Source organism: Pecten maximus, chromosome 13, assembly GCF_902652985.1.
Source record: "Pecten maximus chromosome 13, xPecMax1.1, whole genome shotgun sequence".
Classification (NCBI taxonomy): domain Eukaryota; kingdom Metazoa; phylum Mollusca; class Bivalvia; order Pectinida; family Pectinidae; genus Pecten; species Pecten maximus.
Window position 1 is genome coordinate 33,624,318 of NC_047027.1, and position 16,382 is coordinate 33,640,699.

At 33.8% G+C, this 16,382-nt stretch overlaps 1 protein-coding gene across 5 annotated transcripts in view; it reads left to right on the top strand.

The window, feature by feature from the left end:
• The window catches only part of LOC117340772 (protein c-ets-1-B-like), an 80,985-nt gene that overhangs the window by 53,007 nt on the left and 11,596 nt on the right, over positions 1-16,382 (top strand). The window lies entirely within an intron of this gene.

Consider the following 16,382-nt stretch of genomic DNA (forward strand, 5'->3'; position numbering starts at 1 on the left):
TTCTCTTCCCTGACGTCATTTAAAGTGAAACTGTGGTCCTGAGTTTCCGTGCCTCAATGATTTTTTGTATTCTCTGAAATTATGACAAGTGGTAGTTTCCCGAGTTCCATGAAGTTAATTATGTAAAGTGAAATTTATACTTATATAGAGAAATTCACTTATTCCTTGAAGATGTATAAAGTAAAGGTTTATGAGCTCATTGAGTTATATAGATCCAAAGTTTGTGCCTTTCTAGTTATGTAAAACAATTTTCGTGGGCTCCCTGAAGTATCGACATGTAGTTAATACTGATATTTCTGTGTTTAACCTCCAGGATCTGATGTTTAGCAGCTAATGTGATATCACTAATAGCATTGATTAAGACTTAAACAGCTCAAGTGAAAGGTTAAATCCTATTCATTATTTAAAGTGGATTAAGGGGCGTTTTAATGCTGATAATGACAAATGGAAGTTTCATTGATTTCCAAAACATTCTTTTTTAAAACAATTTTACAGATTTTTTTGTGATGGACGTTTTTCATGAAGCATACACAGGCTCATTGCCTACAGAAAAGACTTGTACAAAGCCACTTTAAAAAATCTTCAAACACTTATGTATGTGATACGTTGTTATATGTAGGTAATTCTGTAACTGACAAGCCTCTGTCTGATTATCAAACGGGGCCCCCACATATTGCCCCAGTTGTTTTTCTGAATATATTCATTATCTGATTCAAAGCACGAGAATAAACAAAAGAAATTTTCTCCCAGACAGACAAGCCTTCCTCTCAATGTTACCTTTTCCCCCGTATCTATGTAAATCGGCTCCGATATTTTGATAACTGATACTTGATGATATACGACTTTCAGCACTGTTCAGTTTTTTGCTAGCCTTTCATGAAGCCCTATTATAAAAGAAATTCTTTTAAAAGTAGATTTGTTTGAAAAGTATGTTTTTAATTGTTAAGGGGGTATCTATATTTAGAAGCTAAGGACAATGCAAATGTAACACAATAAATTCTTTTGTAATGTTTTCATTCATATTTGTCATGGAATAGCCCTTACTTCATTAATTCATTCATTAAATATGTTGTTTTCGTAATTATTCGACCGTTGTAATATGTCATGCTCATAACGCTCTCGTTATTATTCACATCATTTAAGGTTGGCTCACTGTTATTGTTACTCCGGGCTGTGAACATTATGCCGATTCAAACATAATCACGACTCTGAATTATTAATTTTAGATAAGGTTTCCATACATTTGATATACTGCTGTTCATAGAATATATTCAATAGGACAAGTTTGATGTTACGAACGTGCGTTATTTCTCTATAAATGATATGCAACATTTTCACAATACTCGGATGATAATTTCTGTCGCAGAAAAAATAGTTTACATTACCTGTCAGATCTTTGTATTAAAAACGACTGCGTGAGTTAGTGGTTACAATGTGAGTATTGACGTATGTGAATTCATACCGATACCTTGAATACAGCCCGCATGATTCTAGCAAACAAAGTTGAAATATTTTTACAAACCTGTTGTAATTAATGTTAATTAATGATGATATCTATCAAAAAATTCATCAAAGCATCAAATATTTCCTATTGTTCTCGAGATGTGAGAATTATTTAACAAATAACATGACTCTTATTGTGAGTCACCAATGGAAACGATATACACAGTTTGTGATGCTTACAGACAATATAATCAAATGTTCGTATATTCCAAAGTTGTCAAAAAATGTTTGTTAAAACAATGTACTTTACAAGCACAAATGATTTAACAAACATTTTTTAAACCCTTCACTTGAAAATTAGAGTTGAATTTAAAAAACCCTCGAAATGATGAAAAACCTTAAAGGTGATAAAAGTCTTGGTAAACCCTTTTATTCAATATTGAATTATGAAAGCCATAAATGATTTAGTTATTATAGAAATCACAAGCCATTAAAAACCTTATTTACTGATGTTACTTCTACTAATCTGGCTCCATACAACGTTTTACTGGTGCTGTAAAATACATAATTAACGTCTTCTTTAATAAATCATTCGTATCAATTGTCAACTTTTATGGAGCAATTAATTTAAATTTCGATTAGGTAATATAGACTGAATGATAGCCAGAAAAACTGGCAGTCAATGTCAAATTTATTTATAATGTTGATCTCTGACACTCATATCGTTAAAATGATTGGCTTGTTAAAATGTTGTCTGATGACATAAGATGATGTTCTACTGTTGTAATGATAGACTGGAACACTGCCCTTGTACACATACTCTAGTTGTAGAGTAAGTGGCAGTTTACTTTTCACATAACTTTCACATTTATTTTCCCATTTATGTCACAACTTTTTTGGCATTTAACAGGTAATGCTGGTTTAATTTATGGTTTTCAGTTTTGACAGGAAGGGTCAATACTGACCAGTGTCCAGTTTTAATAAACCTCTTGTTAGGATGATGACATAACTAACCCTTAAGTTACTAACGGCTGAAAAAGTTTAAAGATTCTCTTGTTCAATGACACTTATGCCCTCCAGGTCAAGACGAAATTTCAGACTATATTGGCCCAATGGTTTTTAAGTGGCCCCTACAGGTAAAACAACCCCCTTAAGTCAAATTTACAATAACAAGATTATCAGGTAGGCCTTGGACAGGTAATGATAATGTACAGGTGAGATACAGGTAAGATTATAAGTGTTATATAGGTAAAAACAAGATCTAAGGAAGATTAGGGTGTCAGGGGATCTCAAAATTTTCTTTTCATCAGATATTGGAAGATAATTGTATCTTGATATGTATCAAGCTAGGAACTGAAGTATTAAGATTAATCAGTGTGTTGAAGTATGCTACACAGTTTTCTATATAGTGATGAACAGTACAATTAATGAATAAAATATGAAGTGAGCTGTATGTTGGACTCCTTGTGTGGAAAACTTGAGTAAGTGTAAGTATAGCTTGCTGAAGGATTTATTCTGTAATAAGTCCAATAGGGTAACGCATCAACTACACCAGGAAAATGAAATGGTGTTTGTTTAAAGCATTCTCAAATAGGTGTGAGTGGGCTTATTGACACATATGGACTTATTGGTGGGTACATGCAGGCTTATTACCAGGCATGGGCTTATTAACAGTCATGGGCTTATTACCAGACATGGACCTATTACCAGACATGGACCTATTACCAGAAATTGGCTTTTTTGGAGCATATTAGTTCATAACATGGCATAGATAGAAAAAGTATTTGCACTTGTGCAAAACAAATATTTTAAAGAGGTTTTGTAAGGAAAGTGAATTTCTTGTTGCAGATTTTATCTCATATAGCTACATTTGAATAATTGAAGGCGCCCAGTAAAATGGGACAACATTATTGCTGAGATTTTGTCAGGAGGTTATTCATCGGAAGTTACAGTTTGTAATATTCAAATATGAATCTGATATTGTTTTGGCAAAGGGAGATAACTCTGAAAAATTCTCCGATTTCATTGTGGGTTAGGTTTTGTGACTTGTCATGACCATTTTAAGTACCTGCTCGTTACGATGTGCCCTCCACCAGCTGCGTGAGAGGATGTGGACACTTGATGTTAGGCCAATTTTAATTGGACATTTTTCTATATTTATATACGACCAGTACACTTCACTTGTTAGTGCCTCACTCATTAATTCTGATTTTCTCAACGAAAAATATGCCACACGTACACACCGATGTTTTGTTTGATTTTATTACACAAATTGGGTGTGAGCGAGCGGAGTTGTCTGACGTAAGTGTCTTTGAACCCTATAGATCTGTAGATTGTACGGAACTAGTGGTTTTCATTGACAATTTGGTACGTCACGTTTTTCTCAAGCTCATGAAAAAAATTCTTCAAATGCACGTACACAGTCGATGTTAATGCTTTTACAAACATTCTCACGACTTACATCTTGTCTCCAGCTTGACAACATCTCCGTGTGGATGTTGTACATGAATGTAGCTTAAATTAAACGGAAGGAAAACAAGTCTTACACACAAATGGACATGGATTTATATCAAATCCAGCTCTGAAGATGAAGGACTTTATGTTCAGATATGAGATAAATAAAATTTAAATTCTGGTGACTTTAAAATAACTTGATACACAAGTCCCTGTAGTCTGTAAAAACAGCATCTAATCATATCCAACACATTTAATGAATTTGTCATATATTATGTTATATGATTTTTGTTAGGATTTGTAATTTTAGACAAATTATAACAAGAAAATGAAGAGCTTGTTTAAAGATTTAACCATACAGGTTTCAGTGGATTTGCAATAACAATGCAGTGTGTGTGTGTACGGTACAGCGCAGCGATATGTCGAGTCTTATCTGTACACTTAGGGAATGGTTCTTAAACATTAACTTGATAGGGATCAGTTAGATACATATATACCCTGCCTAAATCGGCTTGTGTCTGGTCCACGGCCATTCTGATCCCAGATTCTAGCTACCTAGGATTTTTAAAGTGCATCTTAAATTTTGTAGATTTCTTATTTTTCTGTAGTTTATATGTCAAATGTTTAGATGATCTTTTGATTCCCATCAGGAGCCAGGTTTTTTACTTGGATTCAGATTTTTTTTTTAACGTCAACAGCATGAACGTAACTTTTCTATATCGGTAGCATATTGTTTTGTTCCTAAACTTTGAATCTTGGTAGAGGTGTTAAACCATTTAGCATATTCAATCAAAATAATAACTTAGAAAAAGAAGTTGCAATGAAGTTTCATTAAGTATTCTTATTGAATTTTTGTTGGTATTCATGGTCGTTATGAATGCCAATTGAAAGCAGGTTCATTGAATGTATATGCCGTTATTGAAATCTTTTATATCATATCAATTTCAGGAAATGCACCCATTTATTATTTTTCAAAGACAGATCAGGGTTTTTAGCTAGTTGTCGAAACTGATATATCTAACAATGGGTTTTGGGGCATTTGTGACTTGGTCCACACGATTGTAGTTCCATTTTTATGACCTTAGCTGTTAATAGGACGTTAAACAAAATAAACCAAACCAATTATTTGGTAATGTATAGTGGTTTAGCTTACAATGAAGTATTAGACATGAGAAAATGGAAGAGGTTTATACAACGTTTCATCCTAGTGAAGAATGCTATGAGAGAGAGAGTTCCTGATGAAATACACAGGCGTACACTAAGATATACATAAAGTTTGGGAAATCCTTTCGTGTTCAGATCATCGGTTTTGTTACGGAATGTTGATATTTTTTTGTATCATCCTAATTATGATAAAGTTAAAACTTGAAACTGTCCACATGCCTGTTTTTATCATTTTAAATTTTGAGCTGTTTGTTCTTTCTCATCTTTGAAGATTGAGGCTATAAATTTTTGTGAGGGCATAACAATCACAAGTTATCTCCCTTTGAGGAGCTCTCTTGAGATAACACGATCTATCACCACTTTAACTTGCTACTGTTTATGTTTTCCACTCAGCATCAAAACTAAATGGTATCAGGAATATCATTGGCCTTGGATCTGAATACATAAAAAGTTTTACTTTACCTCAGAATGTGGATTTGTTACAGTTTTACTTTTCACAAATTATTGTGAATACAGGGGGTGGGGATACAAAAAAAAAGTGACAATACATGCATATGGTTATGAATAATAAAATACAACCAAAAATTTAGAAGAAATTTAGAGAAGAACTAACTAGTGATTGCAATAGATACCACAGTATTTCAGTAGGTGTTTGGGGTAGGTACAATATGTACATAGATTTCTATGCTGTAGATCTCCCGAAAAGTGACACATGCTTCAGGAAAGTGACGCACAATAGACAGATTGTTTTGCAAAAAAAAAAAAAAGAGAAACCAAAAAAGTTAAAGCAAAATATATTTCAGAAAAGGGATATTCTTTTCATGTGACAACGTGATTCAAATTAGATTTGAATAAAATTCTCGTGAGAAAAAAAAATATTTCAGTAACAATATGAAACGTATCTGGATTACTGCTGACAGAAGGTATATTGTGTGTGCAGGTTTAATGTTGCTTACAACTGTTTAAATGGAAAACCTTATCTCAAGTCCAACACCGATCGAAGGGCGATAAACACGTTTTAAGAGACAAAATTTTGATATTTTAAAACGATCTACCTGGACTTTTGTCATGGTAATAGCGACATAAGTAATCATATAAATAAGATGTCGGGAGCTACAACTTGTGTTGTCACGACGACAATGGCAGACGTTTTTATGGGAGTAATCATTTTTCTCTGGGAGAAATCATTTTTCAGATTTTAATAGTAGCTGTATTTCGTCTCCTTATACCTAGGTGGTCCGTGTAGAATGTATATATTTTTTGTCGTGAAATTTAATTTCCATTTTTATTGGTCTCAATTGCTGGGCGTGCAGGTAAACAGATTAATTTGTGCCATATTCCACCTATTTAACACTCTGTGACGAAACCTAAGCTCTGCAACGCTTGGAAAAATACCTTTATCTGGACCAAGTCACTGATACAAATTATGTGCATTATCGGAGTACAAAATTGAAAAGCCTTTTATGTAGGTGAATAATTTATTGGAAAATACAAAAAAAAAGTAATAGAATATGAAATTTCTGAAAGGTATAAATTGATCAAACATAATGTTTCTTCCAACTAGGCCGTTATATTTCTTGAAATATTTAAATGAATTGTGTATCCGGTTAATAATGTACCCGAACTATTGGTAATAAGTGAGCACATATGAAAAATGAAGAGTTAAATAAAAATAAAATTTATTATGCAATTGATCAGGAGACATCATTCCTGTGACGGTCTTACCTCGATCATACACACCCCTGTGACAGTCTTACCTCGATCATACACATGTGACCTGTGTGACAGTCTTACCTCGATCATACAGGTCCCTGTGACAGTCTACCTCGATCATACACACCCCTGTGACAGTCTTACCTCGATCATACACATGTGACCTGTGTGACAGTCTTACCTCGATCATACACGTCCCTGTGACAGTCTTACCTCGATCATACACTTCCCTGTGACAATCTTACCTCGATCATACACACCCCTGTGACAGTCTTACTTCGATCATACACACCCCTGTGACAGTCTTACCTCGATCATACACACCCCTGTGACAGTCTTACCTCGATCATACACACCCCTGTGACAGTCTACCTCGATCATACACATCCCTGTGACAGTCTACCTCAATCATACATGCCCCTGTGACTTCAATTTAGTCTTCTGCGTCTATTAAAACCTGTTCGCTTTTTATCAGAGTCTCACTTAAAATATCTTCATGATAACGGCAGACACAACAAGTTGATTCGTAAACAGACAACAATAGTTGTATTTTGTATATGTTAAGTACTTTGATTCATGCAAGATGATACATGAATGGAATTTGTATGTAAGAGGTTGTGTAATTGTGATAAGGATAGGTCACAGTGTTAACGGTGTCATTAAGATTATACATAATGATGTACTTTAACGAAGGCAGATGCAAAAATTCAAAAAAAAATATTAAGATATTTTTAACAGCTCGACTGTCGCTGCTCGCTGTCATCATCTTATACAAAGTGAAAATTGAAATAAATTCAATTCAATTCAATTCATTTTTTGACTTTAAAGCTTTACAGCTTGTCAATACATACACAGATTATGTATGCAACATTTCTCAAGTATATTTATTGATGTTCCATAACAAAAACATTAAGATCTTAAAGGTGATTAGCGTGTTTTCATCCCTGTAAGTTACATTAATTACAGCTTATATGTTTATAGAAAACCATACTTGCCAGCCTTCCCTACTTTAAAATGAAATTAAATTTAACCCTACATCTAGACAAAGATTATCAGTAAAACTTCGTCATTGTCTTAAATTTTGAAAATCCAGTATTAAGTCCAGCTGAAAGAACAATGTAAAATAATATATAAGGTGTTTTATGTATAAGTTTAATGTCTAGAGGACTTCTATAAATCTCTTGTCAGAGGCTTAATTAAGTTAGAAAGAATGCATTAAGATTTAATACATGTAGTGAACTTTTACACTTGACACAACATTAATGCGAAAGTAGAGTTTGTTTTACGTACTTTCACTTTAGATATAGTTAATGTTGACATGATCTTTACATCTGTTCCCATTAAATGCCACTGATAAGACACATGTTAATAATTGTGTGATATGGACAATAAAAGTCACAGTCATTTAGGTGGTGTTTATAGAAATGGTTTATGTGATAAATTAGTATATTAATAAAACCTACAAACTACAGCTAATAGACGAACTCGCTATTCATAATTGAGACTTAATGATAAAACATTATTCTATCATTGTAATAAAATTCACTGATAACTAGTTTTCTGAATTTAATTAATAACTTTTCCCATTATGCTGAACAATTTTTGCTAATTTTGCCTGGTTTTCCTTATCTGTATAATTACTGGTGATAAATGTATTAACTCCTGTAGCAGTGATTTTAACCAGCTTATAATGCTAACCGGCAGGCTGTGTGAAGTACAGGGCTGATGCTGGGTATATTAACATACTTATCTGTCTCATGTTTCGTTTATCTAATCTGTCAGAGTTGGACTTCTCTTCATATCTGTACTAAATCAAGTCATAATTGACAATTAGGAACAATTTTCCTCCCCAACATGTGCCCCATGTTTTGATTCCACATGTTGGGAGTTGTACACTGTGGTCGATCAACCATGGGGTTAAAGGTCATTATGAAATCAATCAAGCAGAACTACTCAAGACTGACAGTAATAACAGGCCTCTTGTCACTAACCTGACCTATAATGAGAAAATCTCACCTCAACTAAGTAGGTCAAATTAGCCTAATTGACCCAATTAACTCAGGGGTGGGTAGGTGTTTGTATTGACCAAATTGATCCCCAATTAGGCCTATAGGAATGAGTAGTGTGTTTATACAGTGGTCAATATTTTCTCATGTCTGAGTATATGTGTTTTGAAACCCATATATGAGAACTTGTTGGGGTCAATGCTCTCATAGTGTCCAAGGACTTTCAAAGTGCTTACTGGAGGTGTTCTGAGAATTGCTGTACTATACTTTGTGGAGATACTGTGACCCTCTCTGAGAAAAAACACTTGGTTGTTAGCCCCAGTCAGTGCCAACACTTATCCTATTCAAAATTTATGTGAAAATACATGATACAGAGGAATTTGAAAGGAACCATTTGGAACCTGTACCTTTATATTTGAATACAGTTTCCTGATAATAACCCTGTTATTGCATAAACTGAATTCCTGTGAAATCTTCAAATGTAGCTTTACTGTTCGCTATGGTGTAAGGAATACATTAACTAAGTTATCATTTAAGAGAAAGTTGTTTTCATTTAAAAAGTGCCTCTTGATTATCAACAAAATGGGAAAAAAGAAAAATCTCACGATGACCATAATAGATTTAAAATTAGATGAAAAGAACAATGCTGAAGAAGATGACAACGGGTATATATATGTGATGCCATTTGAAAGAGGTAAGAATCATTTTATATTAGAAATTTGAACCTGTAGACTCTGAAGGGATCCCATTGAAATTTGTAATCAGATAATATTGACCTATATATAGTAGGATTGGGTTTCTTACTGCAGTTTATAATGTTTTATTATTTGGGAGATTTGTAGAGTTCGGAATAACATGTTTTTGTAGTTTATAGGTATATTAACAAAATGGACATCTCAATATCAAGATAAATTACTCCACCAAATCTGTGGAGGTATTTGGGGGGTGGGGGGAGAGATAATTGATGACCGGTCCTGAATTTGATTATAAACTGTGAAGCAGATGAAGGTTCTGATAGTGAAATCTCATCCAGGAAAATCTACCAAATCGTGGATTAAAAGGTGGATGGGTCAAGAATGAAATCACCTGCTCATCCTTGACCATCTCTGGTGATTTAATGGTCAGTTAGAGTTTAGAGATGATACCAATTAGGCAGATAGATGTGGTCAAGGTTTTGACAAGTCGGCCAAAATTATGAGAGGGTAAGGTACTTTGACCCCTCCCCTCAATCGCCTCCACAGTCAACATCAAATACTGACCTACCCTCCACCGCCCACACATTCAAGATCAAACAAAAGCTTTAATTGTTCACAATTGACCTCCATGCGACCTTATTCTGATTTTATAGCCCGTTTGACCAGAGTTAAAATTAAACTGTTATGTAAATCCTTCAGAACCAGGGTATATAATGATATGGTTGCATAAATCACTGTCCACGAGGAATTAGATAAAATTAAATGTTGGGACGTCTTTATTGCTAGTCATGGAGTTTTACATCAAATGCATCATTAATTTGTTTGAATTTAAATGTTAGGGGAGTGGATGGCAATACTCTCATCATTGTCAACATAATGTTTGTAACGTTAGGGAGTGAAATATCAAGTGTTGAAGCTGGAACAGCAATTTAAGGCTTTACAGGACAAGAATCGTGTACTTTATGTAAGTATTTAAAATGATGAAATATAAATATATTGTAAGGTTACATTAAAAAAAAGTGTAAATGATCTTAAGAAATTATTCTATTCCAAAAAAAAATCATAGTTTGTTCCATTCACACTGAATGTAAATCTACAAGAAATTAAGAAATAATTCAGTAATAGGCTTAAAATCATAACTTTCTACGAGTGGACATCAGTTCAGATAGAAGATTAATTCAACCCAAAATAACATTTTTACATAAAAGAAAATTTAAAGTCTTACAAATTGTGTTCTATGGTAGTAAATGATAAATGCACAAATCTAATTTAGAGATTATTAATTATAAATGCACCAATCAAATTTAGAGATTATTTATTCTGAGAAGCTTAATTGATGAATCTGCAATTTAAAATTTTGAACTTTGTTTTATAGGTCAGAATGTGAAAACTGACCTAGTTCAGACTGTTCTGTTTAGAAAATGTGCCAAACTCCCAGGCAGATGAGAACAGACAAGGTCAGGGCTCATCACAGGCAGCAGTTATAGGACTTGTTATGACATAATCATTCTGTAATTGGGCAGCAGGCCATAATTTCAGCTTTAGATTCAAAATATCAACTGTGTTTTGAAGATGATCTGAGATCCACTGTGGCTGTATACAGCTGACAGGCTGGTAGGGCCGCTAATTCAGTATATGTTTAAAGATAAACAATGGTCTGGCTACAGATCTGTGATCTACACGTTTTCTCCAGAAGTTGTTTTCATACATATGTATATATATATATTTAAGTGATGGTCTGCATTACGGGAACAAGGACTGGCTACACGGATTTAGTCAGTAATGAAATATTTTAGTATTCACTAAGATTTGTATTAACCATGTAAATAAGATCTTTAATGCAAATGTTATTCATTCCAAGTTTCTGTTAAAGGATAGATATTCTTCATACTTCTCATTATGTCTATATTTTATTACCTTGAAATATAAGAAATTTCGATGAATATTTATGTAACAACAAAACTAAGCTGTTGGAATTAATATAAAGATGTAATTATTATAGTCGCGCCCTCTATCTCTAGAATAAATCATAAATAAAATTGAGCTTTATAATTCTAGATCAAAGTTTCAAAGAAGGGGGGATTATCCAGTATTAGAATTTATTGGAGAAATTCTATCAAAAAGACCTAGGCTGATGGCCAGTCCAGTTGTAGTCAATTTATTGTATGTTATTAAGGACATTTCATAAGTTTTGGTAACATGTGCCTACTCTGTTTGTCTCCTTTTTAGAAATATAATAAGTTTATTCTCATATAAAGTCTATATCACAGAGAATGTAAATTATATATCCGTCTTTATGATCAACCAACATCAGATATAGGAATTTGTTTTCATAAAATTGAAATAAACACTTCTCTTTACAATTTTTATTGTGGAAAAGCTAAATATAGGAATCAATATTCACAATATGATAATAAATTCTGTTTTTCACTCCTGCTACCCCAGATAGAACTAATTTAGTATAAGGAAAACTACAGCACATAACCGTATCAGAATAAAAACTATTGCTAACACAAAATCTTTAAAAAAAACATCATACTTTATTATTTGTATTAAGTTACAATTTATGTGAGATTTGATGAAAAGAAGCATTGTAATTTTTTATTATAGAACTTTGAACGCATCTACTTCACCAAATCCCATTGTGACTTTTTGTATATCAAACTTTCGGCATATTTACTTCTTTAAGAAATCACACTCCCCTCCTTACACAGCTCTACTGATGAAGATAGGGAACCTTTATATCTCTTTAATTACAGGCAGAAACACATGTTATGATACACCAGTAGAACTTGGCACAGAGAGCTCCAGCATGGGTCTCTAGTGTAACTACAGACAGGCTGGCTCAGGGCCAGGCCCCATTCACAAAATACTCAAAGGTCAGGGGTCACGCTAATCTCCTGGCAGAGGTGAGAGGTCATTTGTGAATGGGGCTGATTTACCTTCTCTAAAGACATTCATGGAGCCAAATCTCCATATATAGGGAAGATGTGTATGTTTAATCTACCTCATCTGTGTAAAAAAGCCTTCATACAAGGGTAGTCAAATAACAAGATCTCATTCATAAAAAAAATCTTTTCAGTCTCCTTGGAAATTTCATATTAAGCTGTGAGTTTTAGTCATCAAGAAACCTCAATTGAGCCGCCGCAGGGAAAAGTAGTATGGGTAACAGTGGTTTTCATAGAGTTTCATTCATTCACGCTGGCTATATTTGCATTGGTCGGTGAGGTTCTCGGTTGGCGGGTATCATTAGAGAAGGTGTTGGGCGAGAAGCTAGTTAGAAACCAGTCATTTACTCCTGGTCGGTGTGATTATCCCCTCTCGGCAGAATGCTAAAACACCTGGCGTTTTACCGTGAGACACGCTCCAGCGACTTCTGTGTCACCAACGGGTGTGCGGAGTGTTGTCACCTAATCTCAAGTTATTCTTGTATTTTAATGCAAGCTAACAAGGGTACATAATCTACCATCTTAACAAGACGGGGTAAAAAGCAGACTGTACAGTTTCATTTTTGGCAGCGAAAGAAAGTATCGGATAATCAGATCTTGTTTTGGGTTTGACATATCAGTCGAGCATGGCCGCTACCATTGTCCTCAGATTTAAGACGTTTTTGTATGAAGATGTCAAGCCAAAGAGAACCCAGCCATGGCCTTCTCATCAGGTGATCATGTAGGGGAATTTTATTTTATTTGGCTAAAAGTGCTAAAGATGGCAATTTCTGATAAAAAACGTGGCATTGATGAAAGCAGGCTGTTAGCCGAGAAGAAAAGGCATTGATGTTTATAAGTCGTTCTACATAGAAGTTCCCCGATTGAAAGAATGATACAATTATGGGGCAGTATATTGAGTTCCATTATTTCATTGTGGACATTTGTCACTTCTTTGTACAAAATACTATAAAATTATAAAAAAAGTTATAGGAATCTAATGCTAATATTTATTTCAAATCCATCAACTGTCCATTCAGATGTCAGATTTTCCCAACTCTTCATTCAGTCAAAATTCTCCTACTAAAAATAAAATTATAGACTAAGTTAAATTTTCAGTAGTCTTCAAAATTCATGTAGTACAGATTAGTATCAGATCAAATGTTTTGGGAAAATTATCTTGAAAGTTATTTAAAACTTATAAAGTGTTTTCTGTGAATAGAAAGGGTAATAAACTGTTTACAGGGTTTGGTGTTAATATGAAATATTTAATTGGAAATGTGACTAGTATTGACCTCAAAAAGGGTCTAATTATCTTCCCAAATCTGAACGAGAGTTTTTATTTTCATCCCGAGCAATGAATTCAGCTTGGTGTGTATACATACATGTGACAGACAGAGGTTTAGATATTAGACACAAATTGCTGCCTACATTCATTACTTGATAAGCAGGAGGTAAATACAGATGACATTTTCATTGGTTGTAATTATGCAGTTGTCTGTGTAATAGTACAATGCGATACCGCTACACATTTACAATTATTCCAGTTTTATTTCAACATAATTGTTTTGTTATTTGAAAAGGGACAACCTTTTCTTCGTCCAGGAGCTAAATGGTAGGTATCTGAATAATTCATGGCCGAGTAATATATAATTTCTGTTATTAAAACGACGGCCATTTACATGAGTACTTACTGAAAGTGAAATTATATTTATTATGGCCATATGTATTTCCCTCCTGCTAGAAACTTCTTTCCCATCGCATTAGAAATTACACACTAAGATTTCTTAAGAAGGCTATTATCTGTTGATATCGTTGTACAACAGTTATGGCTTTACTGATAACTGCTTATAAGCTGATAAATATATTTTACCTTATTTGAAAGGATTGCAATTTAACTTCAAAGTCCCAGATTATAATCTCTATGGTGACATTTCAAGAATGTTCACAATTGTGTTCAAAATGAGTTCTTCATATTTTTTAGGGCCATCAATCTCATTGCATAATTTAGAACGTTCTACCTGTAACAGTTTAATCACATTTTTACCTGTACATTGTCATTGAAGTGATTCTCTGATACTGTATCATAAGGGACTGGTTGTTAGGAAACGCAAATATTTCGTGAAAAAAATCAATATCGAGTTGTTTACCTGGGAGTCGAACATGCATTAGTATTGACAGAGGAATGTCACCAACATTCTTGGGTGGCTGGAATTCATCAAGTCAATACTATTTTCATAGGTTGTTAAGTTACCTCCCTTTACTTAGATAACAGTTATCTCCCCTTAAACAAAATGACAATACGATCAGTAATTAGCATTATGCTGAATATTAAAGGTTATTTTGTACTTGAAAAAATGAATTCTCTTACTTAATCCTGTCAAATTTGATGGGTGTTTGGGAATCCTAACATTTATTGAATTACCAAATTTGTCTTGGGGTTTGAAATCTTTGTTCTTTCAAATTTATATTGTCTTCTGTTCATGGCAATTATGATTTTAAGAATATTCTTGTTTAGATAAGTTTAGATATTTCTTGATAAAATATCTACCCTTATGAACTTAATGGGTTGTCCTGTTCATTGATATGGACTGTGTTATGTTTGATATCAGGGGAGTCAGCATAGCATTACCTTCAGTGGTCTCCCTTGCTAGGTAGCTGGAATATGTGGGTGGTTATGTAAGCTGTCACCACGGAGACCAAGGCAATGGAAGAAAAATTTGAAATTACTATCTTGGTCTATAGTGAAGCGGTATGATTAAAGCTAATAGTAGTAACACACTCTATTATAGAAATTGTAAGATTGGTAATTCAAGGTCACTAAGGATCTAAGTTTAAATGTATTATTTATAAACAGAAAATATTTCTAACTAGGGGAGTTTTAAGGTGTTCGAAGTGTTTCTCAGGACAATATGTATGAAATGACAATGATTTTATCCTCATTTGTCCATTTATTTTGATAATTATGGGATATTTCCTGCCATTGTTACATAATTAAAGCTTTGTTCTTTTATGGCCTGATCTTGCTGTTATTCTAACAGTCCTCACTTTTCAAACTTGATAAATATTGATTTTGAAACTTTACCAGTCATCTGTCCACACCTGTTAAATTGTATAAACTTTTGTCACCCATGGCTGAACAGTTAATGATACCCATCCGGTCCTCATTTACAAACGCCAAAGGAAATAGATTTCAAGTGCTTGTCTTCTCAAATAAATACAAAAAATGGTATTAGGATGTTAAAAAAATAAACATGGATTTGACAGAGTAATTTCACAAAGAGCCTTTTTTGTTCGAAATATATACCTACAATTTTATGTTTGGAAAGAGGCGGCCCTCTGACTTCATTCATAAGAATATCTGTTATTATCATTACTCATAGCTATGGATGTGACAGGAGAACAGGAACGTTTGTCGTGTCCGTGATGTTAGGCTGAGCTACATCATTATTACAACCATTATCAGTCCTTTGTCAGCATTTCCTGGCCAAAACAAGCCACCTGACCATAAACTGGGTGAATCACAAGCTTTATTTATTGTCTTGGTCATCCGTGTGCTTGACCACAGATAAATTTCCACAGGTACAACTGTACATACAACGACAGCCTGTGGTCAGAAGTGTGTCAGTGGAATGACCAAGTGTGACCCCCTGACCACTACCTGGTCAACTTTTTATGTTTTATTAGTCATCCAATTACTTATGGAGCAAGATTTTCTGACTTTGAATGATTTCTTTCTTATTTCTCCTATCAGAGTAAAACCAGTATTTAAAAATGTATTGATGAAATGATTGAGATGACCGAAACTCTTAGGGAAAGTTATAGTGGTATATTCTATATGTTTGTTGAGGTGCCTCACAAACTAAAAGCTTTTCTCGGCTTACACAATATGTACATCCTGCCTCTTGTTCAAGGCCTGGTTTGTTTATATTTTTCCTGTCATGGTCTTTGCCTCCTATTACTGAGTGTCCTATATCCTT